Below are 19,523 nucleotides of genomic sequence, written 5' to 3'. Positions count from 1 at the left end.
TAATGCCAGTGTTGAGGACTACAAGTGCAGCACCCAGCAGGGCTCCATGGGTGTCTCCTTAATGGATTTGTGGGAATATGTCAGCATACCAACCAAGTACTTCCAGGGTCATTGGGCTCACCGGTGTCCTGTAATTTACCATGTAGACCAGGATAGCCTTGAACTTACAGTACTCATCTTACAAATGTCTTCCATGTAATGGGATTTCCAGGCATTTGTCACCAGGCTCGTCTTTCCAGAGGCGGTACACAACACTGGCTCAGAAGTTATTCAGGAGAAGGCACGGGCAGTGTCTCATTGCAGGTTACAGGGTGTGAAGGAAGCTTCAGAGCAGGCACCTGTGGTTCAGAAATTCTCTTCCCAGGCCAGACACAGTTGGATTAGGCATTCTTAAAAGGTATTGTTGTCTCTCAACAGCACTCACAGAGGGAAGCCAAAAGCCTCCATACATTGGAGGGGAAAGCATTCTGTTAAGCCTCCCTGTTCTCACATTTTGTGTGTGTGTGTGTGTGTGTGTGTGTGTGTGTGTGTGTGTGTGTGTGTGTTACAAAGAGTAGGGGTTCGTTTCCATCAATTCCTACCTATTAAGCACTGCATACTGACTAAACCATTTTCTTCATTGCCAGCTCAGGCATGTTACAGGTTTCAACACACATGTCAATTTGGCATTCAGTCTCACTCTGATGCCCTACCACTCACTGCCATGCAGTCCTGTGTATGTTATCATAAGCCTTGATGTTTAGAAGGAAGTCTGGCTGTTTGGGTGGGTAGGTCCTGTCTCCTTTGATCTGCCAGCTTGTCTAGGCTGCAGACACAGTGGTGCAAGCCTTAATCTAGGAGCTACTGTGAAAGGACTTTGCATATGTAAGAGGAGTCCCTGATGGGCTGACTATAAGTAAGAGGATTATCATGATGACGTGAGTGAGCCTGGGCAGAGCTGTTGGAAGGCATCAAAGGAAGGACAGGTTTTCCCAGGAGAGAAGACATTGCAGTTGGCAGCTTCAGCCTGTCCCCACAAAGCCTCCCTGAGCTCCTGAATTTCAGTCCTTACAGCCCTGTGAGACAGGGGTGGTGATAGTTGCTTTGGCGCTGTGTCCTGCTGCCTTCCTGGTACATCATGTATAAATACACACATCCTTTAGTTCTGCTTTGGTTTGACTTTGACTAACATGCCATTCCCCCCTTTCATATGAATTGCAACGTCAGCTTGCTTTACTGTACAAAAAAATAATGTTTGGGTTTTGATTTATACTACATGGAATCTGCTAATTTGAGTGAAATTGCTATCGCCATCAAATCTAATCTTCCAACCCACGATTTCCACTTAACTAGATCTTCTTAATAGTTTATGAAGTTACCATTTTATCAAAAAGTTAGTAGCTATTATGGATGCCAATTAACCCCCCCCATATTAAATGAAACATAGATATGGAAACTGTACAGCTTAAAGGGCTGTGATAAGCATCCATGTAATTACTACGCATGTGATGGAGCAGACGCCGTCTGAGACTTTCTAAGTACCCGCTCTGTTCACAGTCCCTCCCAACCTGATGGTCACAGTCATTGTGGTGTGAATAGTGCACACCAGAGCCTTCTGTCTTCTGAGATGATCGTTCTGAATCCCCTTTCCCAAGACCTCCACGGTTTGTCTTTTTTTCTTGTATCTTTAACAATGTATCAGATTTTTAAAAACTTCATTCTAAATAGGGTGGTTAGGACAATTTAACTCAGCCATTACCAGAAGCATTTACAGAGTTCTAGTTGTAATTTCTTTTAAATTGTTTTTCTTCGTGGCTACCTTGTAAGATAAAATCATTTTTGATACATTGATCTTAATCTTCTCCAGTTGCTAAATTCAATAACTTAAGCTTTTTATGTATAATTTTTGTTTTCCACGTAGATCCTAGTTTCATTGATAAACAATGAAGATTTCATTCTGTCCAGTCTCCATGTTGTATTATTATTCTCTCTCTCTCTTCCCCCCACCGTGTGTGTGTGTGTGTGTGTGTGTGTGTGTATGTGTGTGTGTGTCTTCCCTCTCTCTGTCTTGCCTTGACAAGTATCTTAATATAATGAATATAAAAGGAGATCTTTGTCTGCTGACTCCAGACTTTAAAAGGAATTCCTTTTAAAGTTTTACCAATGAGCAGGCATTTTTCACAGATTTTTTTATTTTTAGTAGATTAACTTCATCAGTTCAGTGGGTTTCTTTCTGTTCTAATTTTGGTTAGACATTTAAGAAAATCTGTAATGGTTATTGAATTTTATTGGTACTTATTCTGCTTCTATTGAGATGATCATGCCATTTCTGAATCTATTATTATTGGAAAGTCACGTTACTAGTAGCATACATTACATTCACTTGTGATGCTGAACCTCTTGTGCTCCTATGAATAAATTCAATTTCACCACAATTGTCACTTTTGTACTTCTCTTAGTTCGTGTTACTGATGATTTGCATAAGGGTTTTGTTCTCATGCTCACAGGTGGCCTGGAATTTAACTGTCTTATAATATTCTTGTCTAGTCTAGGCATTCCACTGATATACAGCTCACAAAATGAGCAGGGGCATATTTACTGTTCTCTTTTTAAAGTAGTGTAAGTGTGGCATTATCTCTTCCTTAAATGCACAGGAGAGCTTGCGTCTAACCCATCTGGATCTTGCCTTTCTTTGTGGGAAGACCATAAATACTGATTTAGTTTATAGGCAGAGCATACATCATTAAGATGTTTCTAGTGTGGGAATGTCTAAGGCAGGTGACCTGTCCCAGCTGTCACTGTTGCCTTGCTGACCCCTGTCCTTTACCAACTTCAGGCTGCAGCGACCCCCAGTGGCCTCTGAAAGGCATCACTCAAGGGGACTGACTGTCAAGTTGCTCAGTCCTAGCCTTGGGGAAGTAGAGGTACCTGCCTCCAGTCTCAGCACTGTTGAAAGCCTGCCATCTCCCCACTGGGATGAAGACTGATAAGAGGAAGAGAGTAGGAGCAGCTGCGGAGGGATGCTTGGTAGGTGAAAGGACTAGGGTATAGGGGAACTCAGAGAGCGTGGGCAGGTGCATGGTAGTCCTGGGACAAACTCACTGCTGTGCCACATTCTGGAGCACAGGGACATCCCAGGAAAGCTGCAGTCACGTGGCTGTGTGGCACATGCCTGAGCCGGGGACGTGGCTTGGTATTTGAATGCCAAAAGCAACTTCTTTACTGTGTAGCAACTCTGCCGACTTTTGTGTAGTTGCAGATGGACAGATATTTTCTTTCAATATTTTTAAAACATTCCCTTAAACTTGGGTTTCCTTCTTTTGTGAGAAATTATTAGTCACGCTGTGTTTCCTTTTTCTCTATGATAATTTTTAAAGGATCTTTTCCTACTTGGTTATTTTGCAGGTTGGTGATCACATGTCTGTCAGCGTCCTGCTTGGCCTTCATGAGTATTGAAATCTATCTCCAGTATTATGACTTTCTCGTGCATCCTGTCTTCAGTGCCGGACCCCCACCCCATTTTCTGTTACTTTCTTCCATGTTGTTTAGCATGTCCTCTTACTTTTCTCTCATAATTTACTCATGAATTCAGTTTTCTATGATGTCCTCTGGGTGATATTATAAAGCTTTGGATGGTATCTCACTAGCTCTCTTGTTGCCACACCTAACCTATTGTTTAGCCTATGGAAAGTCTCATTTCTACAAGCTGCACTTGGTCCCTTTTCAGAAATGCACACTGACGTTTGGACGTCTCTTATTTAATTCTTTGAAGTGTTAAAATGCTTATTTTACAGAGTCCCAAATGTTTCCGTATTTGTGCCTCTTCTGGGGTTTCTCACAGTTGGTTGCTGTTCCCACCTTGCAGCCAGGTCTGATAGTGAGCGAGCTCCCGGCAGTCCACTTTGCCTCAGGCACCAAATGCTAGGACTGTAGATTTGTGCCACTATGCCTGATTCACTCTACTGATTTGAATTCAAGATGCCTATTTCTTCTGGCTCGCTGAACTTTTACTGTGCAGTGTGATTTAAAAAACAAACTAAACGAAACAGTTTTACCTGTGAGAGAGTATGAGATTCTGGTGTTGAAGGGCTTGGCTTAGTGACCACTGTAAGATACTTTTCCATGTGGAGGCTTGCCGTGAAATACAGACCGAAACCCATTCTTTTGTGCGCTGATGTTACCACTTTTGAAGGAGAGACTATCCTATTCCTACCTGTCCACCAGAAGAGAGGCAATGGCTAAATAGAGCATCAGTCCATTCTTCATATCATAGCCCTGAAGACCTAATTTTCTCCCCAAGTATCACTACAGACATCCATTCTAGTATGCTCCACCAATCTCTTACCTAATTCAATTACATTGATTGCCAGGATTAACCATTACGTTTGACAGTCAGTGATGGAACTAATCCATTCTTGGAACTGTTGAGAGGAATCTTTTGGAATGACTGAGGTCCTTTTAGAAGGTGTTGGCCATTTCTGTCTTCTTTCTGGAGAGCTGAGATGAAGAAGCCCAACTCCCTTCAGAAGCCCCTCCCCCCCGTTAGAGTTTGTGTGGATCCCCTCAGTGAATCATATTTCCAGAATCACAGTGCAATGAATGGAAAGTTCTAGGACTGATTTGATTTGGAGTTATCTAAATATGAAACTGCCCAAGGAATCCCTGGTTATAATTCATCATTTTTGTGTGGGAAAGTAAAAATTTCTACCAGAATGTATTATCTTTACTAGGTGATATGAGCAACCTGTACGATAAGCAACTGTTAGGAAAGTAGTTTTTAATATTTTATTTAATAGTCATACATAATGTATGTGGTTCCAGTCCATGTCATCATTCCCTCCCTCCAGTTCTTCCTCTGTTTCCCAACTTTTCCTTCCACATTCCATGTGTCCTCTTTCTTCTTCACTCTGTTTCAAAGGCCACGGAGTCCATTTATTGCACTGTCTCTATGCAAATGGGTATAGATACCAGAGTAGGGGTATCCTCTTGGTGCCTATATTACCAAGGAAAACAGATTCTTCCTTCCTAGCAGCCAATAGCTCCTCTGATAGTGGTGGGGCTTCATGAATCCCTCCCCTATCTGTGTTGGGATTTTGGTTGACTTTATCTTGTGACAGTTGTGTGCATGCAATGTTAGCCACTGTGAGTTCATGGGGACAGCTTTGCTGTCCTGTCCAGCAAATACTGTTTCACCACACGCATCTTTTTCCCCTGGCTCTTAGAGTCTTTCAGTTTCTTCTTCCTTGGCAATCCCCAAACTTCTAGGGGAAGAGGTGTGATTTAGAGCTGAGAATTCCACAGGCTGTTCTTCTCCATGTGTTGACTGGTTGTGAGCCTCTGTCTTAATCTGTCTTAATCACCAGCTATGCCTAAAAGAAGCATCTCTGGTGACGGCTGAGTGCTGTACTGATCTATGGGTATAAAATAAGAATGTAGGGGGCAGTTTGTGACTATGCCTATTTAACACTGTGGTTTTCAACCTTCCTAACACTGTGACCCTTTAACACAGTCCCTCTTGTTGTGGTGACCCCCAACCATAAAATTACCTTCATTTCGACTTCATAACTGTTGTGGATCGTACTGCAAGTATCTGATATACAGGATGGTCTTAGGAAATCACCATGAAAGGGCCATGAAACCCCCAAAGGGATTTCGACGCATAGGCTGAGAACCCTAGGGCCTGTGACCTGTCCAAGTCATAACCACCACCCCTAGTTATTGTTACTTGATATCTAGGTGCCAACCTGTGGAATAGGCTTTAAATCCAATTATGAAATGGTTGGCACAATATTCACCCCACTATTGCACCAGTGGGTATATCTTTTTAAGTAGCTGGCAGGGATTTGCAGTTAGGTAATCCTAGTGATGACTTTCCTTTCTGTCTGTCTAGCATGTGTAGAATCTTCCATAACTATGAAAGCTAGCCAGTTTCCACGTTGGTATCAGTTTAACTTTTCTGTGTTCTGTGACTCAGGTAGAGGATGTCTTCAGCAATAGGGTCTTAGCATCAAGTTCTGGAGGGAAGCCAAGAGCAACACCAATAGCTTATAATGTTTGAAGGGGTCAATAGATCATCACTAACCAACAAGCCAAATAGGTAACCCATACCTGGTACTGGGATTTTTTTTTTTATTTGATAGCTTATGGAGTCGTGTGTGTGTGTGTGTGTGTGTGTGTGTGTGTGTGTGTGTGTGTATGTGTGTGTGCACGCGCGTGTGTATGTATGGTGTTGTCCCTCCTATGGTCCCAGAGATACTCTTAGTATATCAATGACCAATATAATTTTTGGTATTTTATAAATATAATAGAATGATTTAGTATCTAGTAAGGACATTTTAAAAAGATGACCTGAAAGTTTTCAGTTTTTTTTTTATTTTAAATATTGTGTTACATTCTCTCAGTGTGTGCACTTTAATAGACACTTCTTTGTAAATGTTCTAAATTCTTAGCGGTAGTAGCCGCAGGATCTGATATCAGTAACTTCAAATAGGATGCTATTATTAGCAAAACCAACACCACCTGGTCCTACCTTGCCTCTCAGGACATGGGGAAGAGGCTTGTGAAATCTCCCAAGAGCTAACCAAGAGATCCCCAGTGGAGCTCATTACCGGGAAAGGAAACTTTTTCACAGTGGTTTTTGGACAAACTCAGACCAGCTAATGAAGAGCGGAAGGAAGAGTCAGCGAAGAGCAAGAAGACCGGAGACAGAGCACCTGGAGAAGACATAAGGAAGGATTTCCTTCAAAATAGGTCTACGAAAAGCCATTGACATTTCTCTTTGCAGCTGTATAGTTTAATACCTAAAGAAACAAGCATCTAGTGGGCTGGAGTAACCATATTACCTGGCCACCATGCTGAGTTTTCCCTATTAGTGATCGGTTGTTCTGGTTCTCCAGACTCCCAACACTGATCCCTTTTGTATGATAGCCCGTTGCCATGGCATCAGCAAGCCTTCTTTCCTGAAGATGGGCCTGCTAATAGGCTTTTCTATTCTCAGTTTCAGGAAGAGAGTAGAGAGAGGGGAGGGAATTTGATTATTCTAGTTTACCTAATGAGTTCTTTGAATGACTGAATAATTGGCCATTTGTACATAGAGGTGTTGAAACAACTCCTTGATGAACCTTTGCCAATATATATTGGACTCAAACATTTTTTTTTTATTTTTTGTTGATTTTTTAAAATTCCCTTTGAAGTTACCAACCCATGCTTTCATACTAAAGCTTGTCCTATGGGACTTTAATATTATTTTCTTTAGTGTTGGGATTGATTCTAAGGCCTTCAAGTGCCACTAAAGCTGCATTCTCAGCTGGACTTAAGGTCATTTAAAATTGCATTATATGTGCATGTTTGTATAATGTATGTTTATGTGTTTGTGTGTGTGTTTGTGTTTGTGTGTGTATATCTGGGTGTGTGTCTGTATGATGTATGCTTATGTGTGTATGTGTGTATGATGTATGTCTCTCTTTCTGTGTGTGTGTGTGTGTGTGTGTGTGTACTGATCATGGGGACTCTGAACTCAGGTCACCAGGCTTGGGCCAGGTGCCTCCACCAGGTGGTCACCTCACCAGTCCCTCAATTCATCTTCATATTAAATGGGATATGTCTGTTTATGCAGTTTTGTGCCTTGAAGCATCACTAGCATCACAGTTTACAAATACATGATTATTTTTTCCCAATGTTGCTTAGCTTTTCAAACTGGTTTGTTGGCAATTTTAGTAGATTGCTTATTATTTTGATAAATATGAAGTTAAAAATAAAGTCTTAAGAGTTAGGATCGCCTATGTTGGTAACACCAGTAGATTGCTTATTATTTTGATAAACATGAGGTAAAAAAAAAATCTTAAAAATTAGGATCCCCCACAGTCCAGTAACTTTCTTCATGCTGACTTAAAGGAATAATTAGATATACATTTCCAAGAAGTTTACCCACTCTCACATTCTAGTCTAAATGTAAAGCAACACAGTTAAGCCCACAGGACCACATACTTTGAGATGTTAACTACTCACAATAGGCATAGATGAATTTTCCTTTGTTGGTAGAACATAGAGAAGTGTATCTTGCTGCCTAGCATCCCTTGGAGTTGCTGATGCTTCTTCTCCATTCATTCAAAATTCTGTGTCTTCCTGTCCCTGCACCGTCCAATGTGGGGATGGCAGGAGCTGACTTGGATTGGGAGATGATCACTCTTTCCTTAAAAATCTAATTACCGACCAGCTGTCTTTCTTGACTTCGGTCTCTGATTGTTTAAAATATTTAGATCATAATGTATCTGGGTCTTCCTGTCACCCTGAAATTGATGTCATTGAGGTTTCTCAAGCCACAGAGCAGTCAGTCATTTGTAGGAATGACAGAACAATTTAAAGAACATTGCTATTTGGAGTTTCCTAAATCTTCTGAGAAATGCTTGCATGGCTGATTCCACAGCCATTTCGTTTCCATTCTGCTTGTCTCCCCTGTTACTTAGGAATAAGCTTTGGACATAAGGACTTCTGGGAAGGCTCTTAGGCCTCTCAGATAAACGCCCATTTAAATTAGGTACAGAAACAAAAGGGTGGAAATTACTTTGAATTACTTTATTAAAGTCTTCACCAGTTTTAATTCACTTTATTTTATTTATTTATTTATTTTTGTGGGCATTACGATTTAAAAGTTTGCTCCAGTTTTTTTGAACGATGAATTTATTTATTTATTTATTTTTTTAAATGAAGAACTTACACTGCCTAAAGGATTTTGAATCAGAATTAGTGTGGAAAAGGTTAGTTCATTCTGAATGATAATGAAGGAATCAAGAAAGAGAGTCAAGAAGGGCTAGGAGTTTACTCGGTTTTGCAGGGACTGTTTACTGTTAGCCAGACCTTGTGTGCTGTGTTGAAAATGGCCTCAGCCTGTGATACAGGCAGTGTAGTTTGCCAGTCTGGTTGAAGTGGCCTCAGCTTTGTTGAAAACAACTTCACCATGAGTCGGTTACTTAAAACATTTGTAGCCTTGCATACAATAATTTTACTTTTAGAAGTTGACTTTCTCTGTATATGTAATGTATTTATTATATATGCATATGTATGGGGAAATAGTTATTTATAAAAGATAGGTAGGCCATTTTAAAACTTTTCTTACTATGTTTTGACTTTGTTCCTCCCCAGGCTAGGTTACATTCTTTCTTTCTGAAGATTAATGTTTGAAAATTGCAGACACGTGTATAATGTGTTTTGATAGAATCCACATCGCTCTTCCCTTCAATGCTTCCCATATCTCTTCAACTTTTACCTCTAAACTTTATACATTCTATTTAAAAACTAGTGAGTGCACTTAATCATGCCAGTATGAGCTTGTTTGTAGCCATCCACTGGAACATGGACAACACCTCACTATCTCCTAGAATCCATCAGTTAATAATAGTTATTCATCTGGAGGTGAGAGTTTGTGAGCCTCTCCCTTACCCATGCTGGGGTTTTGGCTGGCTTATCAGATTCATGAGTGGGGACACCTGCAGAATGTGTTGAGTTTCTGGTTTAACAAACATAAATGATAGAAAATAAGCAACCTGGGACTCTATTAGGAATTGCTAGTGAACCTAAATGTTAATTTAAGTATTGTTGAAAAGTATAACCTCTGCCAGTTTCTTAAGCTGTTAAATCTACAATTTAGACACACATCGTAGCAGATGGGAGAGGTAGTTCTCAGAGGGGTGACACACAGTTATTTCCATTGGCGGAAATCCTCTGGGATCAGTAACATTAGCGCAGACATCCCATTTAACAACCCCTCCCCTTCTTCCTGCAGCCTACAGGAGAGAACTGCCTCCACTCTGTGCGGTTGTCCCTAGGGAGCAGTGGGGACCGGTGTGTGAGCATTAATGAGATGGATTCACTTCTGCAAAGTAGATCCATTTTAGCTTGTAAGTTAGAAACAATTTTCCAGCTCACTGGGTCTCAGGTTGGAAAGTTGGAGGATATACATGGAAATGGAGTTAAAGACATCTCACACAACAGCCACCCCAGACAGAAATCTCACAGAAAGTCTTGGTAGCAGCTACAATCCCACTTCCTTCAAATTGAAGAAATAGACTAGAAAAGAGATAATCGTGACTTTAGAATTCTTGAAACAACAAACCAACCCTTTATTCCTACTTTCCCCCAATATTCCTGTAGATTTCATGTTTACTTTTTAATGGCTTTTATCTTTTGAAATCTCACCTCAGGTTATTTCCAGGAAGAGTACAGATTTTAAAAAAATACAATTAGCAATATTTATTGGATAAGCTATTTTCAAGGAATGTGATATTCAAATGACCTAAAGCTGTATATGAACATAGTTTGAGAAGCCAGAAATTGCTGTGAGGACATAAGAGCAATTCCTGGGTGGCCCTATCTGCTTTCCCAATTTCCACTCTGCAGGAACCATTTCCAAGAAGAGGGGTAGTTACTTCCTGAGAGCCCTTTCCGTCTTTGTGTTCATTATTTCCATGGTTACTTCTTTTGCTACAACCTTATTGCTAATGTTTTTGTATTTAATCCACAGTATTGCTCCATGATCTCTTATTTGACTGCCCCCTTTCCTCTTTCAGCCTCTCAAAGAAAAACAGAACATTCTTTTAGTGTTCTGTTTTGTTTGGGCTGTGGAAATGCTGCTTTTAGATGAGCCAAGTGGAAGTCTCTCATCTCTCATTTCTCTCTCTCTGTCTCTGTCTCTCTCTCTCATCTCTCTTTTTGTCTCTGTCCTTCCTTACCACCCCCCCACCCTTTTTCTTTGAGACAGATTTCTCTGTGCAATCCTGGCTGTTCTGGAATTTGCTTTATAGGTGCTAGGCCTGGATATTCCTTTTCTTCCTTGTACATTATTTTCTTTTTCTGGTAGTAATAGTTGTAGTTTACATGGGTGTTTCATACACTTGTTCTGAATTGTGTCAGTTGTCCAAATTTAAGCAGCCACATTTAGTACTTCTGTAGTCATCTTCTTGGCTGGGACCTATTGTCTCCGTGGGAGGCTAAAGCAAGAGCTCAGGGTCCTGTTGGGTCCTTCAGGGTCTTTCCCCATCCCTTGCTTGGGAAGTCCCTGTCCTTTTTACAGATTGCCTAAGCAGCTGTCATGAAGCATCACTTGGATTTTGTTTTCTTGGTCCTCCTGTTTCTTAGTTTAGCCTTTGTTTTGGAGAAACACATCCTTATTTGTTTTCTGAGGAAAAAAATTGTGTGTGTGTGTGTGTGTGTGTGTGTGTGTGTGTGTGTGTGTGTGTGTGTATTTAGGAAAATGTCCCTGCCCCTAGATCTTACTTTAGAAAACATTTACATGTTACTCTGTTATTTAACCCACTGTTTTGTATAGAATCACAGGTTGGAAATTTTCTTCCCTCATAATTTCCAGTTCTCAGACTTGTGATTGAATTGCCATTGTCATTCAGAGACTAAGAAACAAGTTCCTAGAGGTTGTATGTCTCTATTGTCTCTATTGTCATTCTGACGTTCTACAGAGGTGTATACACTAGGAATTTTCTATAGTTTCATGTGCAAACTACTCTCCTTTAAATCTGGAGAATGTTTTATATTATGTTTTGATTGCTTGTTTTCTGCTTTCCTGGTTTTTTTTTTTTTTTTCCTGTAGTTCCTATCATTTGGGTATTTGAACACAACTTTACTAATTTAATATTTTCTATGTTTTTTTTTTTTAAATTTAAAGTCTCTGTTGCTGTAATAAAACACCATGACAAAAGCAGCTTGGGGAAGAGTACAGCATCCAGGGAAGTTAGGGCAGGAATTTAAGCATCATTCCTTCATGGTCTCTGCTTCCTTCAGTTCCCGCTTCCAGGTTCTTGCTTTGAGTTTCTGCCTTGGCTTCTTCCAGCAATGGACTGTTACTCAGAAGCATAAAACTAAATAAACCTTTTCCTCCCCAGTCAGCTTGTGGTCATTGTGTTTATCACAGCAACAGAAAACAGAAATAGAAGAGGGCTCATGTGTGGATACTGTTGTTTTTTTAATGAAATGGTCAGTTGCCTTGGGCTCATAACACAACATTAAAAATAGAAAAGACCAAGTGTGGTGGTGTATACCTTTAAGGTAGATACTAAAACATAGCAATTATGTTGTATGACCATCTAAATAAATTATTAGTGCTAATTCCTTTTAGTAAAATGTATTACAAATACTTGTGCAAACTGTCTTTAATATTTATACTTACATTCCTTGGAAGTTAAAGTACAATTTTATCCCAGCCATTAGTCAGATTTCTTATAAACTTCTAAGCTACCTTTCCTCATTTTAAAAAGCATGTAAACCTGTATTTGGGATTGTGGTGGTTTGAATGGAATGTGCCCCATAGTAGTCTTGGGCACTTGAACACTTAGTTGGTGGTGCTGTTTGTGAGGGTTAGGAAGTATGTCATTGGCGGTGGGCTTTGAGGTTTCAAAAGCCTTGCTCTATTCTCTGCACGCCTTCAGCGTGTGCTCCAGTCACTGTGCTTGCCTGATGTCCCCAGTGCATGTCCTCAGGGTTGTAGGATATTAGTTGAAGGCATGTTACATTTGCTAAGCTGTGGAACATTTGTTTAATGATGCGAAGATGTGTTGCATTCTTTTATGTTACGTTTGTTTAACTCTGCAAAGCTGTGTTACTGTGCCTGCCTAAAACACCTGATTGGTCTAATGAAGAGCTGAATGGCCAATAGGAAGGCAGGAGAAAGGATAATGTGGGACTGGCAGGCAGAGATAATAAATAGGAATAGAAATCTGGGGAAAAAAGATTGAGGAAGGAGAAAAGGAGGAGGGGAGGATACCAGGGGTCAGCCATGCAGCCAGACACATAGTAAGAAGGAAAGAAAAGATACACAGAAATAGAGAAATGTAAAAGTCTAGAGGCAAAAGATAGATGGGTTAATTTAAGTTAAGAAAAGCTGGCTAGAAAGAAGCCAAGTGAAGGCCAGGCATTCATAAGAAAGAATAAAACTCCATGTGTATTTATTTGGGAGCTAGCTGGGTGATGGGCCCCCAAAAGAGTAAAGAGTAAAACGGCCAACAACACCTCAGCTTGCTGCTCCAGTCACCATGCCTGCCTGCTGTTACTCCTCTCCTCTGCGATGAGGATAGACCAGCAACTTCTGGGACAGTAAGCCAAAATAAACTCTTCCTTCTATAAGTTTCTTTGGTCCTGGTGTTTTATCAGAACAAGAGAAAAAGTAACTGATATAGAATTATTCACAACAAAAATAAAATATGAAATTACCCATAGCCATCACCAGATAAAGAATTTTCTAGTTGTAAGACTTTTCTGTGAGATGATAGAATCAGCATGTATAATAAAACTTTTCCTCTCACCTCTAGCTCAGGGCTTTTCTGTTTACATTGTTACTTTTTAATGGACATAGACCAACACACAGCATCTGGTGCCCTCTTGTGTCATGTCACATGACTTCTCCATCCCACCTGCTCTGGTGAGGAGGTCAGACGCTCTTGAGCAGGCCTTGCTCTTGACCTATCTTTTTCATTGTGTCTTTTGTATGTGCATTGACCTGCTGTGTGGATGTGCTCATTCCTCTGGCTTCCATGACCACAGGGAAAATTTTTTTCCAAGTTTATTTTTCAAAACTAAACTTATTTTCTGAAGTGATTTCCTATCTCCATCTGTTCTTTAGAAGTTTGATTTTGGATGTCGTTAATGTTTACTTAAAGTCTTTTTCAAGAATAGAATTTTGGTCTCTCTTTAGGTTTCCCAACAGCTGTTGGTGATGCGTGTCTCTGGATTAATCATTGTTCTTGTCATCCTTTCTGTGTCCCGACACCCCCTCTCATCTCAAGCTGTTACCAAGGCCCCTTGACAACCAAGGTCTCTGTGATTCTTTCTGTTCTTATTGTTATCCTTTTGTACTTGGCCTTTTTGTTCCCTGTCTCTTTCTTGCTTCAAGTGCTGCAGCAGTAACCTTGTGAACACACCCCTCATAGGCTGTTATCATCCTGCCCAAGTGCCCTCAAAGGCCTCCTGCTGTCCAAAGTAGAAAGCCATGGACATCTGGTGCTTAGGTCTCCACACTCGAGCTGGTGCTCAGGTCTTCTGCAATGGCTGTCCACCCTGAAGTACCATCTCCTAATTTTAAAGGACAAACAGCATCACTCCTGCTCTTTTGAATGCTCCTGGTTTATACTCCTCTTTATGGTTCTTATGTTGACTGAGGCTCTTCTTTCTGTCTTCTGTCAGATGATAAAATTGTATTTTCTGGGAGACCTTTCTGTGTATGTTTGTGATAAGGTAAGTTTGTTTGTACCAGTGTATGCAGAAATTAGAGGTCAATGTAAAGTGTCTTCTATACTTGCTCTCCACTTTAGTTTTTGAGGCAGGGTCTCTCACCAAACCTGGAACTCATCAGTCATGGAAGCTGGTTGATTGGAGAGCTTCAGGAATCTGCCTTTGTCCAATTCTCTTCTTTTTCTCCCTACCCTAAGCAGAAACTTCCATACCTTGTTTTTGTGTGGGTGCTGGGGATCTGCACTCAAGGCCTCCAGTCTTGCACAGCAGACTCTTCACTGACTGAACCATCTCCACAGCCCAAAGAATCTCATTTGGTCAACTAATCAATCTACAGCCTTTCCTCTATTCATTTGAGGTGAAAACAACTCCTGTCTCATGTATTTGGATCTTAACTGTAGGAAAACGGCTGATGAAAACTGCTTTTAGTGACTATCACATAGATGAAGTGGGTATAGTAATTGCTTCATTTGCAGACAGGGAAATCAGGCCCAGACTGAGTACATGAAGTCCCAGGATGGCATCCAGGCCCTGGGCTAACTCTATTTAGAGTCAGTCCTCTGCATTCTTGGATTACTCCTTGTACCCAGTGTTTGTGCTGTACATTTTGTGTGTCGCCTTGTCAAGTAAAGTGTCTGCCCCTTGAAAGCAGGGCCATATAGTATTCCCATTCTCCAGAAGGACTAGCAGAAGCCTGTGTAAGCACTCAGTGCTGTGTGAATTGGAGTGGGCTATAGAAGTGCTTAGTTCTTTTGAGATGATACAACTGATTTTCATCAGCTGCGAAAGCGGTCTCAAGTTCTGGACTCTTGAGAGCAAATATTCACAGAAGCCAGTGTCCTGGCTTATATCACTACAGTCATTTCCCGAGCTCTGGAAAATAACGATGATGCAATGATCCCACATACCCCCTGCTGCTCCTTGTCACAGGTAGAAATCAAATACCAGTGAAGTCCGTGAGTAAGCAAATAGAGTGAACCAGACTTGAGTTTATGTGTCTCAGCTTGGTGGCATTATGAGTGTCTTTTTTTCCCCTTTGATGTTAAGTGTGAAATGTGGGTGGAAAGTTCTGATGAGGTGTTTTTGTCTTTTTAAGGTCCCCCACTGATTCCTGAAGTTGCTTCAGGGAAACCAAGAAATGCCAGGACTGCCGGGAAGAGGTGGGCCCTCAGAGGTATGACTGATGGAGAGGATGCATGTTTAAGACTGGTTATATTTCAGCATTACTTGAGGCTAAGTCATGAGCCACAGCTTTGATTTATTCTCTCCCCAGAATGAGAACTTTCCAGAAGCTTGTGAGATTGCCTAAATTATATGTAAATGAGATAAAACTGTCTGTCTTAAAAGCCACCCACTTTAAAAACAGTAGGCTTGAGTCTCAAGCTATATGCTAACAGAGCGTTTAATAGCCTCTTCTAGAATGTTCTGGGTGCTTTAAAAGTGAAAAGACATACTTGCATTTACTTTGTGGTTATTAGTAACTTGAGTAGAATTTGACTCTCTACAGTCCTTGGGTGGACATCCTTGCCCTCTGGCCTCCCCCAGTCTACAAAGAAACAAGTTAGACATTCCTTGCAGGTCATAAGTAAGGCCTATTGTTCTATCAAGAAAGAAATGGGGAGGGGATTGAAAGAGAGTAGGCCCAGATGACATTTACCTTCTAGCTGTGAAGGGCAGCTTGGGCTAGGGCCCATCTCCTTCACCCACATATTCCTTCTCAGTAGCTTCAACAATATTCTCTTGTCCATAGACAAAAGGGTCAAGGTTGTGCTCTCTCCTCGTACTTTGTCATGTCATATGGTGCCAACCTTGCATGACCATCACTCCATGTTGGCACTGACCACTGTGCCTAGATGTGTTTGTAGATTGCCAGTGCCATTCATTTGGTGTTGATGTTATTTAATACTCTGAGTTCTGAAGAGGTTTCCATTTGTGTCCATATACTAGCTGCTTAAGGTAGATCCAAACCAAACAAAATCCTAATTACAAATGTCAGACAGTAATGTCCTAAAAACTGAACAATCTGAAAATGTTTCTAAGAGTCAGAACATCTATTTAATTTAGAGCTGGCCGATGACTTCAGTTTTTACTATTGGCAGGTTCTATAAACTTTTGCAGTGTATAAAGGGGGAAGCAACATTTGCCCAGGCTCTTCCCTGGACTGTTAGAAAGCCCACAGGAGCTCATGGAAGGGAGCAGGGAAGAGGTGTCCTGAACACCCAGAGCTGTGGTGTCCTATAGAGTCTTCATACTTTCTATTATGGGAGATACTTGTTTGTGCTCATTTACAGAGGGCAAATCCAGATGTTCACTTCCAGAGAACATCTGGTAGTGATTTTTAAAACATGTTTTTTAACCTTTGCTAGTGTGAGCCGTTGCCAAATCCTTCCTCTAGAATTGGCACTGCTCAGTACAATAGCCCCTGGCCACATGTAGTTCCTGTGCATAGGTAATGGTATGATATGCTAACAGATAGTACACATCTTGGAATTTGAAGACAAGATAAAAGTGCAAAGATTGAATTGTTAATGTTTTGATAGTAATAACTTTGAGACCATGAAATTTTGGATATACTCGATTAAACAGAGATGGACACTTGCTTTTTTTTTTTTTGGTATGGCTACCAGAGAACTTAAAGGTACACATGTGACTTGCATGCGTGGCTCATATTATCCTTCTGCTAGACAGTGCTTGGTTAGAATTTATACAGAAATGGAGATGCCACACAGAAAGAGCATTGCATGTTGGGACCAGTGCTTTAGGGGGGATGCTTGTGAAGTGGGTGCAGCTGGCAAGCTGGTGGCCCTGCGGAAGATGAGAGGAGCGGTGAAGGGCATACATTTTTGAGGAAGAATACAACTGTAAGAAAAGGCAGGTCAGGAAGACAGAAGTTTGCACTCCTGGGAGGGAAGGAAGCTTTGGGACTTACAGGAGGATCTGCCTGCAATACAGAGGAAAGCGGAGGAAGAAGGAGGGAGAGGCTCCAGGAAGCATAGAAAAGTTATTTTTATAGTTTCTTTTGATAGAGGTCAAGTTTAGGGAAGCCTCCCTAGAATACGGTTCTCGTACTTGATTGACAAGCCTATTTATTTGACTTGCAAATAATGCATGTATTATCTCAAGGTATCAACAGATGGCACTGTGTTCTAGGACTGAGAAAAAGGCAAATTCTTGGATTAGTGGTGCTTAAAATTTCAAAATATCACTGCTGTCATTTTTGAGCGTGCAAGACAAATATATATATAAATCACACACACACATACACAGAGTAATCATTAGACTTCAGAGCTTCAGAGGATGGGTTTTTAGGTAGGAAAAGACCCCATCATTATCATCTAGAGAAGGACAATTTCTGTTAATGAATAAGGAAACTTGGTTTAGGAGCTAATGATTTCTGTAATGGCTGTGACCCTATTTAACCAGGTTGGGTGTCAGTCTCCTCTCTCCTGGACATAAACAGAACAATGTTGTTCTTCAGTTGATGTTGACTTCTCTTAGGTTCCCTGAAGTCTCCTGGTGCCTTTTAAAGAGTCTCTCAGAATGCTAGCATTGCAGACAGTGTAGAGAATTAAACAATGTCATGTAAGCGCAGCTTAAATTATAATGAACAATACAATTTAAAGTTCTCTTCTAAAGTGGGCACAGCATCCCACCCCAACTCAAGAAGCTATTGGAAAGGGGAAAATGCTCTTTCTTCCATGGAGTGACATTGGGTATATCAGTCACATGCAGGGCAGGCTGCATGGTCAGGAGTTTGTTTAAAGGGATGGAAAGGATATGAAACTGGGTGAGGGGAAAGCACATGCTAAAAATACGTTCTATGAAATTCTCAAAGGACAATTAAAAGCATTTAAAAAGTAAACAAAGTTCCCTCCTTTCTCATCACCTGGGTGGTAGGGTGGTATGCAGCTCTCGGAGTAGGCACTGTGCTCACCTGGCAATACTGTGTCCTGTCTTCACCCCGAGCCTCTTAGGCATGGCGTTTTCGGTGAGGGAGGCAGCAAGAAGCCATGCCTTCCCTAAATAGTGCTCTGTGTGTACTCTCTGGGGGCTGCTGCTGACTTTCATAGAAGATTCTAGCCTGATACAGACAGGCTATTTGGGTAATTCTGGAAGCTTCCCAGAGCCTTCCTCATGGCTTAGTCCTCCACCAGAACTCTAGCTTCCCTTCTTGTTCTACCAAGTTCACGGAGGCTCCCATCCTCAGAGGCTTGGTTGATCTCTCGCTTCATGTCAGCCATTTTGGGTAAACAACAACAACAACAAAACAAAACAAAAATCCAGCTAGAAGCTGGGGCCATGCTTCTTCCATGCTGTACATGTGACCTAAGGAAATCCAACATCCCTTCTGAGCCACAGGCACAGGGTTCTTGTTCATAGCCGCTTCTCTTCAGTTGACTTTGCGCCTGTCTCAGTGGAGAGAAGTGCCTCCCCATAGCTTCCACCACAGTTAATGGAGAAGAGCGAAAATCCTAGCCTGCTCTATGGCTGTAACATTGCTTCCAGTAACATCGCTTCCTCCCCTCCCTGCCTCCATTGTACTGAGCATCCTCCAAATACTATAATCTTCACACAACAGATAGTTTGTAACAGACAAGGGCGGGGACAAGCACAGGCTAGAGAGCTGAGTACTGTTAGACAGCTATTGGGCAAGTTATAGTTTGGAATGAGGTGCTCTGACCTCAGGCTGTGTTTTTTATATATGGTGTGTGTGTGTGGGGGGGGGGGGCTTGGGCTTTTGCTGTGGGCAACAGAATCTGGTGGTGGGGGACTCTAAGTAGCCATGTTCAGCTCACAGGAGTCCATGGCTTTCTTGGTAATATGGCATGAGGCACTTAAAACCCAAGAATTGACTCTACTGACTTGGCACTTGGCTTTCTTCAGTGTCCACTCTTTATGGATGGATTGTTTGAATTGTTAATTCTATAGGAGAGATGATTTGAATGTATGTGTCATTTCCAAACTTAGGGCAGACTAGGAAAGCCAACAAGCAGGTGTCTCACAAACGCTAATGAAGCTCTCCGTCTCTCAACCACAAACCAGGATAAAGAATAACATGTCAGGCAAAGAAGCCGATGAACAGTAATGATTCCTTGTTCAAGTTCCTACATGAATCACTGTGTTAGTCAAGATAGTGGTGGGATGTTCTTGCTAGCCACAGTTGGAGCACATTTCCTGTCTCCATTGGCTCTTGGCAGGAGCTAGGGGAGGGACTACACTTATAGGCTTCCTATGTAGGGCATCACGGAACAAGCCATGCCCTGGGATTCCTCCCTCATTGCTTAGTCACTGAGTCAGGAGGGAGCCATCAT

The sequence above is a fragment of the Phodopus roborovskii genome, unplaced genomic scaffold (assembly GCF_943737965.1).
Source record: "Phodopus roborovskii unplaced genomic scaffold, PHOROB, whole genome shotgun sequence".
NCBI classification, from domain to species: Eukaryota; Metazoa; Chordata; class Mammalia; order Rodentia; family Cricetidae; genus Phodopus; species Phodopus roborovskii.
This window is presented reverse-complemented; position numbering follows the sequence as displayed.